We start from the raw sequence: 17,155 nt of genomic DNA, 5'->3' as shown, positions 1-17,155 counted from the left end.
CTCTCAGTCCGGTACTTGCTGACATTTATATGCACTATTTTGAGATGAAATTATTTGATAAATTATCTTTTCGTCTTTGGATTCGGTATGTTGACGACACTTTCGCACTTTTTGACGGTTATAAAGAGGATTTATCCGAGATTCTATCTATTATGAATTCAATTGATCCAGCCATCCAATTCACTCTTGAAATTGAATCCAACAATTCCCTCCCCTTCCTCGATATTCTTATAATCCGCAATGAAACCGATTTTAGCACCACTGTGTACCGTAAACCCTTTGCAGTTTGTTTACCACCCCATGCCAAGTCATGCCACCCTGTTAAGCAAAAAATGGCTTCTTTTTACTATTATGTTTTCCGCGCGCTAAAAGTTTGTTCCTCTGAATCTTTGCTTACCAATGAACTTAATTATTTGAGAGCAGTTGCGATTGACCGTGGATTTTCTCCCGTGATTATTGATAAAGCCGTCAAAAAATTTTCAGATTCCCATCAAAGAAGACATTCCACTGTTAGAAATAATATCAATGACCTTGTCGTGCTTCCATTTTATCCTTCTGTTAGCTATAAAATTGCACGGATTCTCCAGAAATTCAATTTTCAAGTCGGTTTCTCCCCTATTAATAAAATTCACCCTTCGATTCTAAAAGATTGCGTTTCTGTCTTGAATTCTTGGGGAATTTATAGTATATCATGTCAGTGTGGTTTAAGATATATTGGCCAAACAAAAAGAGCGTTGAAGTTTCGTATCAAGGAACATGAATCTTATGTCAAAAAAGGGGAAATTAACAAGTCTTCAATAGCGTATCATAGCTGGACTTTTAACCATAATTTTGATTTTGGGTCTGCAAAAATCATCCAAAAGGCTTCTTCCATAGGCGAATTGGATTTTCTTGAGGCTTTTCACATTCACAAAGATTTAGAAAGTTTAGTTAATGATTTGAAGTCCAATCCAGTCCTTCCTAATGCCTTTAAAATTCTACTGTCTTAATTCAATTATTTTTGCCGATAGATGGCGTTACCTCCTCGCACTTGGTACTACCAGAGGGTATAAAAATCCGTTCAGTGGTTGCTTTCCATTATTTGAAGTTCAGATTTCGAGCGTAATGTGCATTTGCCCCTCGCTCCCTATTTTAACTTCGCTAATATTTCTTTATGCTTGATCAGACAGCCTGGCTCAGTAAAAGTAGGCGGCCAGTGCAACTCTGATTAAAAATCTAGTTATAACCACATGCAGTGCTGATAAGCACCACGTGTTTCTGTGATTCCTATTTTCTTCTTTCTATGTATTTCTTTCTCCTGATGAGGAGGGACCTTTAGCTGCCCTCGAAATCGATTGAGTGTTTCATTATACCTACGCTAAATATAAGGTTGTTTTTTACGGTTTTGATTGTCACATTAGCGTGTTTCTCTTCTAGTCCAGTTGTTAGTTATTTCAAATTTTTCTGAATTTCCGTAATACCAGTCCTTATATTTTCCTAAGCCATTTTAACGCCAATCTATAAAAGAATTTCGACTAATTCCATATTTCTCACTGCTTGAAAACTAGAAGCCACGAGAGTTAGATCCTGGTGGGTACCCTTTATGCTTTTGTCAAAGATGCGTTCTTTATGATTTCAATTCCAAGAAACTTGTGCTGAGTTTACTGATATTCCCAGATTTGTTACACACACGGAGCGAAGGAAACTTCGTACGCATTTCTTTGATTTCGGATTTGATGGTCTCAGACGGCACAACTAGGTTTAATAAAGTATATAAACGCTATAGCGTTTATATTAGTTACTTATAAGCAGCTAAAAGCAGTTACAGCTTATCGAAAAATAAATAAAAAATATCACCTCTGCAACGAAACGGGATAGAAGGAAATAGTTACGCAGTTGTACAACCTCATCTAATTGCCATGAATAAACATCTAGAAATGCGCCAATATTCAAAACTACCGGTTATCAAATATCGGATATACTCATTTCAGTTAAAGTTAGACGAATATGTGTTCATGTCTGATGGTTTTTACTTCCTTGTACGAAGTAAAAAGGAAGTATTGTAATAGCGAAAAGTTTCAGGCAGCATATTTCAACGAAAATATCCATTTTGAACGCTATCGAATGCAATTTAACGATGTTTTTGCGTGATATCTGTACGTAAGGACAGAATAAAATACTCTTTTCCTTCAAAAAATTATAAAACTGCTTTAAAATGAATTCTGAAGAGAATTTTTCGTGGCGTCTGTACGAACGTATGTACGTACGTGCGTACGTACGTATCTCGCATAACTCAAAAACGAGTAGCCTCAGATCGTTGAAATTTTGTATATAGGACTGCTATAACATGTAGATGTGCACCTCGTATTTTGGTTGCAATCGGCCGCACCAAACGTATATAAATATATTTATATATATATCCACTCTGTTACCCGGCTCAGTGATCTCAGTTTCTTTACTCTTATATGTTTGTAAATTGTACATTTTTAGCTTTAAAAATGATTGAATTATGTTGTTTTTATCTTCCGGTTAAGGATTTTATGCCTTTAGTAAATCTGTGTGCAATATTTTTAGAATTATCAGCAATTTTAAAGTTGTTTAATTGCCGCTAAGCCTATTTTAATGGCGGCCATTGATGTTTACATTGAAACAGGAGACTAGTGGATTTGTTGCCAATCTAGAGAAACTTAGCTTCGCAACAACAAAGATAACGCATTCATTTATTATTGCCAATTAAATCGTGCTTAATTCTTTCTGGAATTTTTTCGAGAAAATAAGTGTTTGAGATTTACTTCGTAATTTTTAATATAGATATTTTGAGTTTTTATGTATTTTTGCCTTCTCGCGAAGTGAGAACTGAATTAATTAAATGAGAAATACTCAATCGTCTGTGAAAAACTGTTTCTTTCTCTTTTTTTTTTTTTTTCTTCTTAATTTCTTTATATATCATCCTAGCTTTATTATAGTATTTGAATAGAACATGTGGCAACGATTTGATAATTCTATTCTTTAAATGATATAAATTTTGTGCATTATGAGTTATAATGTGAACGAAATATAATACTGAAGGGGAGTCATCAGTTTTTCGCAACACAAAAAGTGAGAATTTTAGCTGATTTTCAAGTTTTAATAAGTCAAATTGTTTTTGTCATACATATATGAAATTTTCAGTGTGTCATCTTTATACATCGATAATTATCTTTCTTGATTTATTTTACTTAATAGTGTATAAGAATTTGTTTTATAAAGAAAAAACTAACTGTATTTTCCGAAAATTTAAAATTTGTACTGAAGCACTGCGCGCAAACTAACAGTAATACAAATTTAGTTACAGTAATAATTCTTAAGTGAATCTAGCGCCAGAGCGTCGCTATGGTAAACAAATGTTAGAGTGAATTTTAAAGAATGCATTTATTCTATTGTGGTTTATGCGCTGTCGGCGAAGTAGACTTAATTCAATCCAATAAGTTTAAATGAAATGCAAGAAAAATGCGTATAATTTAATATTCCGTACAAGGAAGTCATGTGGTGTACACATCAGATTTTTTTATTATATGAGATGAATATCGCGCTTGCTCAAAATTTCCCGCCCGCACTGAAGTGTTGGATATGCATGTCCCCTTCATCGACTTCGTGCTCGACCTTGGAAATGGCAAAGGCATATCTTTAAAGAGAACTTGAGACCAGACTCATCCCTTGAGACTGTGGTCTCTTATGAGATACGCCTATCGCTTACAGTATGTGAGTTATATTTATGATTTCGAATGTTTGTTTTGTGAGATACGTCTGTCACTTGGAATCCCTCGAAAGTAAATGGCGTTATTAAAAATATGTGCGATAAAGTGTAGCTTTTGTCGTGTGAATACGCAAAAAATCTGGAAGTTTTTGAGGGCTTATTTATCATATGGTTATAATAATGAAAAGATATATTTTATAGCAAATTTAACCGTAATATCAGAGTTGCTTCTAAAAGGTATAACTAACGTTTCCCACTTGTTTACATCCAATTGAGAAACCTATTTTCAATACACTTTATTACCCCAAAGAAGCGATTAATATACACGGGGTGGACAAAAATATGGAAACACCTTTAAAAAAACATGTTTCTTTGCTTAATATGGTGTAGGAAACCCGTTCGCATCCAAAACAGCTTACAGTCTGATAATGGATAAATACAAATGGATAAATACAGTTCCTGTATGTTTGCCAAGGGAATATTATACCATTCTTCCTGCAAAACGGTGGCAAGTTCAGATAACGATGTTGGCGGTGGATAACGAGAACGCACTTTCCGTTCCAATATAGACCACAAAGGTTCGATAATATTCAGGTCTGGTGACTGTGGTGGCCAGGGGAGATGGAACAACTCATCCTCGTGCTCAGAAAACCAGTCCTGGACAATGTGAGCTGTGTGAACAGGGGCTTTGTCGTCTTGGAAGACACCATCACCATCGGGGAACAAAGTTTGTACCATGGGATGAACTTGATCGGCCAAAATGTTCACATAAGTCTTGGCAGTCATGTGCCCTGACACAGTTATCATGGGGCTAGCAGAGAACCACGATATGGCTCCCCAAACCATAACAGAACCCCCCGCCATGTTTCACTCTTGGAAACAAGCAGTCTGTATTATAGGCTTGAGATCGCGTTCTCCAGACGTAAACTCGGCCAGAAGTGGGAAACAATGTGAAAGAAGACTCGTCAGACCATATTACTCGCTTCCACTGCTCTATAGTCCAGGCTTTGTGACTTAAACACCACCTTTTCCTGTTACGGGCATTAGCATCACTGATGAGTGGCTTCTCAATTGCAGTTCGGCCAGCAATTCCCTGTTTATGAAGCTCCCTTCTAATTCTTTTGGTACTCACAGGGTTCGGTAACACAACATTCATTTCAGCAGTAACTTTTGCAGCTGTGGTCTTCTTATTTTTCGTCACAATTGCCCTTAATGCCCTTAATGATCATCTGTCACGATCACTCAAGACACACTTTCGTCCGCGCTGTGATTTAGCAGATGATGTTTTTCCGCTTTTCAAATATGCGGAATAAATCTTCGATACATTACCTCTTGAAACACTAAACACCTCGGCTACCTTGCTTACGGAAGCACCTACCATACGTGCTCTACCAGTTTGACCACGTTCGAAGTCTGTTAACTCTGACATAATGGAATGACAATCTTACATAACAGTACTCCGACAACAACTGAACTGTTTAGCACATTTACGAAGTTGTATAGGTGGCGTTAGTAGTCAAAAATGCCAGCGCCACCTACATATTTCATTAAAATCAATCTTTCTTTTCAAACATGCATTTCACAAGGTGTTTCCATATTTTTGTCCATCCACTGTAGCTCTTTGCCATAGCTTGGTTAAGCCTCATGTGTGACAGAAATACCATCAAATATGGCAGAAATTAATAAGTAACCATGTTTGTGTGTAAGATAAACATTCTGAAATTATTTTTTATTTTTGAATTCGATGACGTGTAACTTATAATTATTACGCTATTATTCAGTGTACATTTTATCTAGCTAAAATCGTAATATGAAAGACTAAGAAATAAAAAGTAAGGGATAGACATTTAAATTTGAAATCCTGGCCGTTAATCTTCCGTTTCTTACTGCTCTCATTTACTTGCTCTCATTTGGTTTCTTACTGCTCTCCCTTTGTAAGTGCATAAAGCTGAATAAACTATTACGAACTATATCAGATACATCGTACAAATATACTTTATGAAATATATTTTTTTTTGTATGTAACCATACCAAATATATATATATATATATATATATATATAAAGATATGAATAAAGATATGAATTAGTAAACACGGGTTTTTGAAACCTCTCATTGTATTAAGCAGTGTGCTCTTTAAATTTGTGAGATAATATTAAAAAGTTTATGTCGTGGGTAATGATAGCACTTCTTAGATTTTCCAATTTCTTCCGTAGAGTGGATAAGTAATCGTGTTAACATAACGTGATATAGTATAAGAAATCGAAAGATTAGGCTAAAAACGTTTCTAATGGCGAGAGTTTACAATTTATGAATATGAAATATGCTTCATTTATAACGTTTTACCGTTATAATATTACCGTTTATTGTTAGGTTATTTGATCATAACAAAACATATGAGGGCTATCTGCTTGAGAGAAGGGATATCTTCGTGAAGAGCTTTCTAGGGAAACTACCTCGCATTCGAGTTATACTTGGAAGTCTATGCAGCCAGCCCGTTGCCCTGGGTTCGAAATCGTAATAAATTACCAGTATTTAGTAATCTTATACACTCAGGCATTCAGATTTTATGTCCCTATAGTAAAATTTAACAAATGTATAGTGAAAACTACACAGTATGTGTTGACAAACCCGCTTTGCGGGTCTGACACAGTGTATGTTGACCCGCAAAGCGGGTTTAGAGTTGCTAAAAAAAATGACAAAAGAATTGCGGGTTGCCATATTTGGCCATAAATCGTCTACTTGGAGATAAAATTGGCGAATTCTAGAACGAATTCTTACCGGTTTGACCCAGAATGTTCCCAAAAGCAAGCTAAAAGCTATATAAACCATGCTTGCACGCAGAATAGCAGTTTAGTGTGTGTAGTCTAATGCCGAGCTGGTCGTGGCGAATTCTAGAACGAATTCTTACCGGTTTGACCCAGAATGTTCCCGAAAGCAAGCTGAAAGCTATATAAACAATGCCTGCACGCAGAATAGCAGTTTAGTGTGTGTAGTCTAGTGCCGAGCTGGTCGTCAAGTGTATCGCGTGTTAGTGCATCGCGAGAGTGTCTCAACAGTGTACCGCGAGTTGGTGCATCGTTGAGGCTATCGAGTGTATCGTCGAGTGCATCACGAGTTCTAGAGTGGAGAGTCTCGAGAGTATGTTGAATTCCGAGAACGACCCAACCGAGTCGGGAGCTGTACTCTAGTGCTTCGCCGTAAAGTTGTCTTTACCGTTATAGGCTGATAGACTGAAGGCTGTGTTGCTGATTGTTTCAGCGTGTTTGTCGTAGTTTTTTGACTTCTGTGAACGTGTTTTTGGAGCTGTCCTGGGTAATACTGGCTCATAAATTGCATTTTGATCCTTCATTAAGTGTTGTCGTCAATCATTTCAAATCCACGAACCCGTACGAACGTAACAATATAGATATACATTGCCCAAAAATATGTCTAAAATATAAAATATACCTTTATAATTAACGAGTGTCTAAAATATAGAAATCTGTAAAAAAGACAAATGGTTTTCATTGTTGTTATAGCAAGGTTTGACAGTAAAATACTAATTAAAACTAAAAGAAGGCAAGAAAAGAAAAGAGGGAAAAAATAATATAACTATAGTAAAAATACAATAATAAGACTAACGCAACCTTCTTGAACTAATGAATTATCGATCTTTTTTATCGAATGCCGCCGACTAACCATCTCTTTGCTTTGAGAAAATAATAATGAACAAAATTATGTAAAAGGTTAAGCAAAACTGCATCTATCTAGTTACTTAATTAGTATGCTGGTGGTAAAAAATGTTAGACGTAACAAAAAAGACAAAGCAGTTGAAAGAAAATTTTCTGGTTCATACTTTAAAAAAGCCACTGAAGTGAAATTGGGAGTGACACTTTATTTTGTGATTTTTCTTCTCGTCTCGGAAGTTAGAATTCTAATTTCCCGCACATAAGATGGAGAAAAAATAATAGACAAATTTATTTTTTTAATTAAAATGCCATATTTTTTTTTTCTTTTCTGATACCTGACAGCTGATTAAATTAAAAATGTATTTTGGGGAATTTTGTTTAATAATAGCAAATTTGATGAAATTTCCTTCGAAAATAAACAAGACTAATTAATTAATTTCCTTTTTTAAAAGAAAGAATAAAATTGAAAAATAATAAAAAGGCATTTTGCTTTATTATAAATTTGCATCGATAACGGAGATAAGAAATTTTAGAATATTTTAATATATTTATTCAGGTTATTTCTATAAATACGATCGTATATCATTGATTATGTAGGAACATCTAGCAGAGATTTATTTAAATTAATTTTCGGATTTCTCTAAAACACAGGTTAAAAGTTTAAAATTAATTTCGACTAATATCGACTGTTCTCTAGAGGGAATGCTCTGAATACTGTCCTTTATTTGTATTCTTAGTCGCCTTAATATTCTAAACTTATTATCCCACTTTCCCGAAGTAACGTATATTTCGAAATGTTTAATTTAGTACGCATGTTCAGTACGTAGGGCCACATAAAAAGGCATTTTTAGTCCAAAGGGATTTGAATCCCGAAGGACTATTAGTTTCGTTTTGGCATTTTGCGTCGGACGGTTAAATGTCGGTTCACTTTTCAAACTGTTGCCATAAAATGTTAGAGTCCTGCATTATATTTGAAGAAATTAAATAATGAAAATCTGCGTAAATGTATGTATAATTCTCACATTGTCATAAAACAACGGTACATAGAGTCATCGAATTTTGAATAACGTAATCCTCCAACGAATATGAGCATGTGAAAGACCAAATTTGAAATTTGAAATTTGTTTTATGATCGATTTCCTATTTTTTAAAACTTTGACGAATTTTTGATTAACAAACTCAAGGATTTCAAAGCGAGCAATGGCAACGTTGTGCAGAAAAAACATTTTTATCTCCAGCGCGTGAGTCTCTGTATCGGAAATTCTAAAGATATGCTCGTTTTAAAACTATTTTGCGATATTGCTGTTGCACTGGATCTTATGGTTTAAGTGCGAGGAACATGATATTTAATAAAGAAAGGTAACACACAAAATGTTAAAAAACGCCCCTTTGGACGTAATTTAAAATCTGAAACATTTCAGATTTTTTTTTTTTTTTTTTTTTTTTTTTTTTTTTTTTTTACGAATTTATTTATGAAATTTGAAAAGGTTTTTTGGCATTTTGCATCGGAAACTTTAAATGTCCGTTTCACTTTTCAAATTGCTGCCACCAGATATTATCGCCCTCTGTTATATTTAAAGAAAGTAAGTAATGAAGCATCTGCATAAATGCATGAATGTTTCTCGCATTGTGATAAAACAACGGTACTAAGAGCCATCCAATTTTGAATAACGTAATCTTACACCGAATATGGGCATCTGGACCCCCTAATTTGGAATTTTTAATTTGTTTTATCATCAATTTCATATTTTGTAACACTTTAACGAATTTTTGACTAACAAACTCAATGATTTTAAAGCAGACAACGGCAACGTACGAAAAAAAGAAAAAAGAATACTTATCTCCAGCGCGCGAGACTGTGTACCGGAAATTCTTAAGATATGCTCTTTTAAATATTTTGTGATGTTGCTGCTGAATTGAATTTTATGGTTTAAGTGCTAAGAACGTGATATTTAATAAATAAAGGTATCTGGAAGCCCAAATTTTGAATTTCAAATTTGTTTTATTATCTGTTTCATATCCTCTAAAACTTTAATGAATTTTTATTAAAATCTCAGCGATTTTAAAGCGAGCAATAGCAACATTGTACAGAAAAAAAATTATGTCCTCCGAACGAGATTATCTACCGAAAATTTTAAAGCCATAATGCTCTCGAAAAGGGTATGTGCATGTAAATGCAAAAAACGCGTGTTTGGGTGTAGTGTAAAATCTGAAACGCTTCCAGATTTGTATATATATATAAATTTGAGTAAAGAACATTGTAGTATTGACGATAAATGCTATAAGAATTTTTGTCTGCGTATGACGTAAAAATTCGAAATAGCTACTCTACAGCTACTTGAAGTTAGCTCCTTTTTTTGCGCGCGGTGCAGGTCGCCCTAATTATCGGAAATCAAATTTTTCATTAATATGATCTGGTGAAGATCTTGACCCCAATTTTAAAAAAAAATTAAGTACATATTGAAACCATTTTTAAAAAACTGATTTATTCTTTTTTACAGTCAATATTGTTGCGTTCGTACGGGTTCGTTATGAAATGAATGCACAAGTCCGATGAAAAATGAACAAAAATTTATTATTATCACAACAAAAATGCTTAAATTTTCTCAAATTATCATGCAGTATTACAATATCTCACAGTAGTTATCTTTTAACTACTCAAATGTCCAATAGAACGTAATTCAAAACAGCCTAAGAACGCTAATCCGCGAATTCGCTACAATCAACAAGAGCAGTTTTCTAAACAACAACAAACTAAGCAACTACTCAAACTGAGATATTTTCCTCCTTTTATAAGATTTTAAAATCACGCGCTAGAATTTTCCAGTACTTTCTCGAAATCAAAAAGAGATATTTATTTATTTAATGCACGCGCTCTTGTATTTTCAATTTTCCGGCTTAGCTTTCTTTTAATATTCGTCACGCGCTGCACTGCGCGAGAAATAAAACCAATTAATTTATAATTGAACTAATATTAGCTTTTTAAATACCAAATTCGTAACACTGCCCCCTTCCTAAGGACTGCACGTCCCGGGCAGTACAATCCCTGGACAGGAAGCTAAATTTACAACTGTGGCATAAATGCATTAATAAGCATTACATTACAATAATAAACAACATGAACAATAAATGCAATACATAAAACAAATCAAATGCTATCAAATTCAAATCAAATACTAAATTCAAATCAAATACTAAATACAAATCAAATCAAAGACACATTTAAAAACAAAATGGACCATGGTCTTATACTATATACAATTATTTACATTATGTACTATGGCCATAGTAATGTGCTAACCTGTCGTAATGAACGACTTTAGGTTTAGAGTTCGAAGACTTACGAATCCGAACCACGACGTCATTCAGCCTGTTTAGGACTGTGTACGGGCCATCCCAAGGTGACTGTAATTTCGGACAAAGTCCTTTCCGTCGAGTCGGATTCCACAACCACACCTTGTCTCCTTCGTGGAATTGATGTTCAGTAGCTCTTGTGTCGTATCGGGTCTTCATCTTCTCCGTCGCCAAGTTGACTCGCTGTCATGCAAAGTTGTGCATCACTTCAAACCGGGCCTGGAGATCTTGAATATATTCCTCAGACGATGAAGGAGCATCCGGAGGGCGGCCAAACAATAGATCACAAGGCAGACGAAGGTCAAGACCGAAGAGCATCTGTGATGGAGAATAGCCGGTAGTCTCGTGGACAGCACTGCGGTAAGCCAGTAAAAAGAGTGGTAATTTCTTGTCCCAGTCCTGTTGGTTTCTGGAAACCACTAATGAGAGGTTATTAAGGATGGTTCGATTGAACCTCTCTACCATGCCGTCCGACTGGGGATACAATGGCGTCGTTTGAGTTTTGTCAATGCCGAGTAGTTTGCATAGTTCTTTGATTACTGCCGAGGCAAAATTCCTTCCCTGATCGGAATGTAACTGAAGAGGCACTCCGAACCTGGAAATCCAGTGCTGTATCATTACCTCAGCTACTGTGACAGCCTCTTGATCAGGAACAGGGTACGCTTCAGGCCACTTGGTGAAGTAATCAATGACAACGAGTATGTATTTGTTGCGATCAGCAGTTCGTGGCAGAGGTCCTAAGATGTCAAAGGCGATACGTTCAAAAGGCGCCCCTACGTTGTAACGTTGCAGCTTGCCTCGGCTGCGTCTCTTCGGTCCTTTCCGACCTGCACAGGCATCGCAGGATCGGCACCACTTTTGCACGTCATCCTTTGCATTATTCCAGTAAAAGCGCTCACGAACTCTCTGTAAGGTCTTCATTATTCCAAAGTGACCTCCCGTAGGGCTGTTATGTAGTTCTTTAAGGACATCAGGAATGCGGGATCTTGGAAGTATCAGCTGCCATCGGAACGTCTTCCCATCATCGGATTCAAATTTCCGGTATAAGACGCCGTTTTGAATGTGAAGTGAATCCCAGAGTGCCCAATACTGTTTGGTTGTAGGACTACAGATAGAAATGTCCTGCCAGGTAGGTTTTCTGGTTGATGACTCCATTAAATCAATTATCGGTTTAATGTCGCGGTCTTCCAGCTGGTCTTTCCTGACTTCATCATCACTCCACGGTTCTCGATCAGCCGATGTTGATGTTGTAATTTGTCTTGCGACCGGAGTCAGCAGCTCGTATTTCGCTTCCACCCTGGAACAATATCGGCAGCTTTCTTGACAAGGTCTTCTAGACAGGGCGTCGGCGTTTCCGTGTGATGATCCCTTACGATGACGGATAGTGATGTCATATTCTTGGAGTCTCTGTATCCACCTGGCTATTTGACCCTCAGGATTCTTGAAATTTAAAAGCCAGGTCAATGATGCATGATCGGTGCGGAGCAGGAATTTTCTGCCATATAGATAGTGATGGAACTGTTCTACGGCTTTGACTATGGCGAGCAACTCTTTCCTGGTGACACAATAATTCCTCTCCGGTTTAGACAGGCACTTGCTCCAGTACGCCACTACACGTTCTTGGCCGTCTATTTCTTGGGACAAAACAGCACCGACACTTTCATTGCTCGCGTCGGTGTCAAGAATAAATGGTCGGTCGAGCTGAGGATACGTCAGGATTGGAGCAGATGTTAAAGCCTCCTTTAAGTTGTTAAATGCATCCTCGCATTCTTTTGTCCACAAGAATCTTTGCTTGCTCTCTGTCAGCTTGTGAAGGGGTCTTGCGATGGAAGAAAAGTCCTTCACGAATCTCCTATAGTAGGTGCAAAGCCCTAGGAAGCTTCTCAGCTGATGGACATTTTCAGGACGTTTCCAGGATTTAACCGCTGATACCTTTTCAGGATCCGTGCGCACACCTTCTGCAGAGATGACATGTCCCAGGTAAGTCACTTCCTTTCGGAACAATTTGCATTTAGAGGGACTCAGCTTCAGATTGGCTTCTTTCAGTGTCTGAAGCACCTTCCTAAGATTTTCTAAATGTTCTTCAAAACTCTTTCCGACGATGATGATGTCGTCCAGGTATATTAGGCAGGCTTCGTAGGAAAGACCTTTCAAAACAGTCTCCATAAGACGTTCGAATGTTGCCGGCGCATTACACAGTCCAAACGGCATCACCTTGAATTGCCAAAGCCCTTGTCCCGTAGTAAATGCCGTCTTTTCTCGGTCTTCAGGCTGTATTTCTACCTGCCAATACCCACTCTTTAAATCAAGTGTTGAGAACCACTTGCTTCCAGAAAGAGTGTCTAGAATGTCGTCAATTCTAGGAAGAGGGTAACTGTCTTTCTTCGTAACCTCATTCAACCGGCGATAGTCAACACAAAATCTTGTTGAGCCGTCTTTCTTTCTGACGAGAACGATGGGAGATGCCCATGGACTCGCTGAAGGCTCGATGACATCGCCTTCTTCCATATCTTTTAACAGTGTTCGCACCTCTTCCTGTTTAGCAAACGGTAGACGTCTTGGATGTTGCTTGATCGGGGGCTGATCGCCGGTATCTATTCTATGTTGTGTCAAACTAGTTCGACCCACGTCAGAAGACGAGCGGGAGAAAACAACTTGAAGATCTTTGATGACGCGATCGGCAGCATTCTTCTCTTCATCGTTCAATTGCGCATTCTGCAATAACTCCGATGTAATGCTCTCTGATGAGGACACGGATTCTTGGATATTGCTCTTTCTTTCAACGCTGGTTACTGGAGTACATGCTGCAACCACGTCGCCTTTCTTAATAACTCTCGCCTTCTCAGTTACATTGGCAACTCTCACCGGGATAACCATTCTCGATAGGTCGACGAGTGTTGAGGCTACTAGTACTCCTTTCGGGCTATTACAGTTATTGGGATATTCTATGATGCCGTAGCGGAAATTTCTATTTTCGGCTATAGATCCAGGGAGTAAAATTTCTGTTCTTGCCGGTATTGTGATATTGCCTTATGCTATGATTCTGTGGACAGATTTCACTTCTTCATTATTAATTCCAAATAACGTTATGTCCTCAGACGCAGAATGCAATTCGTTATTTTTAAAGTCCAAGGAAAAAATGTATTTCCTTAGAAAGTCCAATCCGAGTATGCAAGAATCAGTGATCTCTGCTACATATGCCGTGTGATGGTAAGCGGCACTTCCAAACGTGATGTTAACATTTACTTTCCCATTGATGTCGATCTTCTCACCGGACACAGTCTGTAGGGTAACGCAGGGCGGCGTCCAGATAAGTTTGCTTTCCAGTTGTTGAGCCAAATCTTTTCGGATGATGGTAACGTTGGCTCCTGTGTCTATCGTCATATTGCAGGGGACTCCGTTAATATGTCCTATTATGAAAAGTCCATTACTGCCGCCTCTCACTGCAGAAATCTGAAGCGCTTTAAACTGGGGCTTTTCATTATCTGGCAACCTCCGCCCCGCGAGATGGCCACTAATTAGTTTCCCTGCTGCTTGTTAGAAGCGGTCTTAACACCCGTACCCTGGGGTATTCTGCAGTTTCGTCGTATGTGTCCTTCAGCACCGCAGTTCCAGCACTTAACGGTCGATTTCTTCTCACCAATATTCCGTCTCAAGGCGTTCAGTTGTCTAGTTAAATCGTCTAGACGAGCGGTGACTTGATCCCCTGGCTCCTGGACTTGAGCAGCTCTGACTGGGTGGCGGTCTTGACGAGTGGCTTGCTGGGCTGCCTCTAATTTCATGGCGTACACTAGAGCGCTTTTTTAATCTTTTACATCCGCCATTCGTAGAGCTTTTTGTATTTCAGTATCCCGGATGCCATCGATGAAATATTGCAGGGACAGGATTTCCCTTGTTTCTGTCGGGCACTCCGAAAAGGCGTGATGTGACAGCCTTTCAACATCCGTGGCGAGCTCCTGAAGTGATTCAGTGGGCTTCTGTTGACGGGATTTTAATTGAAGCCTGCTGTAGTCTTTTAAACATTTCTCGCCAAAGCGCAGCTCCAAAGCGCCGGACAGAGCTTTGAAATCTAACCTTTTGTTTTCGGGAAGAGTCTGAAGGATATCCGCTGCGTCGGCTCTTAAAGAAGCGGCGAGATGACAGGCCTTAGCTTGGGAATCCCATCCATTCGCATCCGCAACGATAGAAAACTGCGTCTTGTACACTTGCCAGGATGTCTTCCCATCATATGTGGATAGCTTCAGAAATGGACGAGCAGGCATCGGTAAGAATTTAAAATCATCATTCTTGCTCCCTGCCGTCGCTACGAATTTCTTTAACGTTTCCATTTCTTTGGCAACTGCAAAAACTCTCTCATCAATTTGTTGTTCGACTTGGTGTTGGACGGCACAAACTCTTCCTTCAATTCGTTCCTCCACAGCCGAAACTCTCCCTTCTATATGTTCTTTTACAGAAGAAACTTTTTTTTCTATTTCTTCTTTCACCGAAGAAACTCTTTCTTCAATTTGATCTTTTACGAAAGAAACTTTTTCTTCAATTTGTCCAACTTTATTTTCAACTGTGTCAATTCTGCCTTCCATAGCTTCAAATTTATTTTCTATTATGCAGGTAATTTCTCTTTTCATTTCTTCTTGACATGCTTCAATCTTTTCTTGACCAGCTTGAACGGCTTTCATTTCGTCCTTAACGGATTCCTGGCCCAATTTCATTTCTTCTTTAAATGAGCCAAAGGCTGATATTAACTGCCTTAATTGCTCTTCCATCGCTCTTGTTATTGGCATTCAAATCCCACCGCTGCCACCAAAAATTGTTGCGTGCGTACGGGTTCGTTATGAAATGAATGCACAAGTCCGATGAAAAATGAACAAAAATTTATTATTATCACAACAAAAATGCTTAAATTTTCTCAAATTATCATGCAGTATTACAATATCTCACAGTAGTTATCTTTTAACTACTCAAATGTCCAATAGAACGTAATTCAAAACAGCTAAAGAACGCTAATCCGCGAATTCGCTACAATCAACAAGAGCAGTTTTCTAAACAACAACAAACTAAGCAACTACTCAAACTGAGATGTTTTCCTCCTTTTATAAGATTTTAAAATCACGCGCTAGAATTTTCCAGTACTTTCTCGAAATCAAAAAGAGATATTTATTTATTTAATGCACGCGCTCTTGTATTTTCAATTTTCCGGCTTAGCTTTCTTTTAATATTCGTCACGCGCTGCACTGCGCGAGAAATAAAACCAATTAATTTATAATTGAACTAATATTAGCTTTTTAAATACCAAATTCGCAACACTGAAGATCTTGACCCCAATTTAAAAAAAAAATTAAGTACATATTGAAACCATTTTTAAAAAACTGATTTATTCTTTTTTACAGTCAATATGTTATAGACGTTATTTAATACAGATTTTAAAGGTTCAAGATTTATAGGTTCAAGATTTTCTTAATAAATTAAAGAGCATCTGTATGAAATCTGAAGGGGAATGGTATTCTAATTTTTGAGCTAGGTTGTACATCACGCGAAAAATTGTGTCGTGGGGAAAACGCATTTAAAGTTTTAGATAGGAAAAGTAGTATTCAAATAATGAGCTTTATAAGCTTAATCTGCAAAGTCCGGGTCATATAATATGCCTTCCTGCTCTGTGAAATCGTCCACACTTTTTTTTTCCCCTGAGACGTTAAATCCTGTTTCCGAGATTTCCTGGCCTCTTTCTGAGCTGTCTTCTCAGAGTGCGTCTATTTAATAAATCCAATGGGGACTTTTAGGGCTCCAACTTGGAGTTTAAACATTAAAAATACATTCTTCAGATGTTAAATGAATTGTATAATTAATCAAAAGAAAGAAGGTGTCAAAAAATACGAAATAAGACCCTCCTCCACCCCTTAACTGCTTCTTAAATAAAAATAAAAGACCTTTTCTCGAAACAAAAAAAAAAAAAAAAAATTAACATATTAGGCAATAAAATCTTACAAAAAACTATATATAATGTAAACCAAGCATTGAAAGGAAAAAATAATTATTTTCTTGCTATTCATAATACTTTTTATAGATTCGTAATTTTTATTAATTTTAATTATAGTAAAATGTTTTTGTTATCTAAGTTGTTTTCACCTTCCTGTCCGCACGCCTTCGTGGTGTAACAGGAAGCCACACTAATGCATTTGGAAGCTTCAGGGTTCGAATTCTTACGAGGACATTGTGGTTTCTTCAGTGTCCTGACATCGGAAAACTTCTAAAAATACACATAGTAATTCTGCAATATTCATAATTTCGTTTCTGATCGTTAAATTGGAAAAGAAGCTTCCCAATTTAAAATTTAAAATTAGCTCTCCCCCCCCCCGAAAAAAAAAGGCAGCTTTATATTGGATAATAAAACTCTACGGATTTCAAGGGTGACCGCACA

Source organism: Stegodyphus dumicola, chromosome 9 (genome assembly GCF_044657685.1).
Source record: "Stegodyphus dumicola isolate Sdum_Otavi_A_Nest chromosome 9, ASM4465768v1".
NCBI classification, from domain to species: Eukaryota; Metazoa; Arthropoda; class Arachnida; order Araneae; family Eresidae; genus Stegodyphus; species Stegodyphus dumicola.
Note: the sequence above shows the minus strand (reverse complement) of the source record.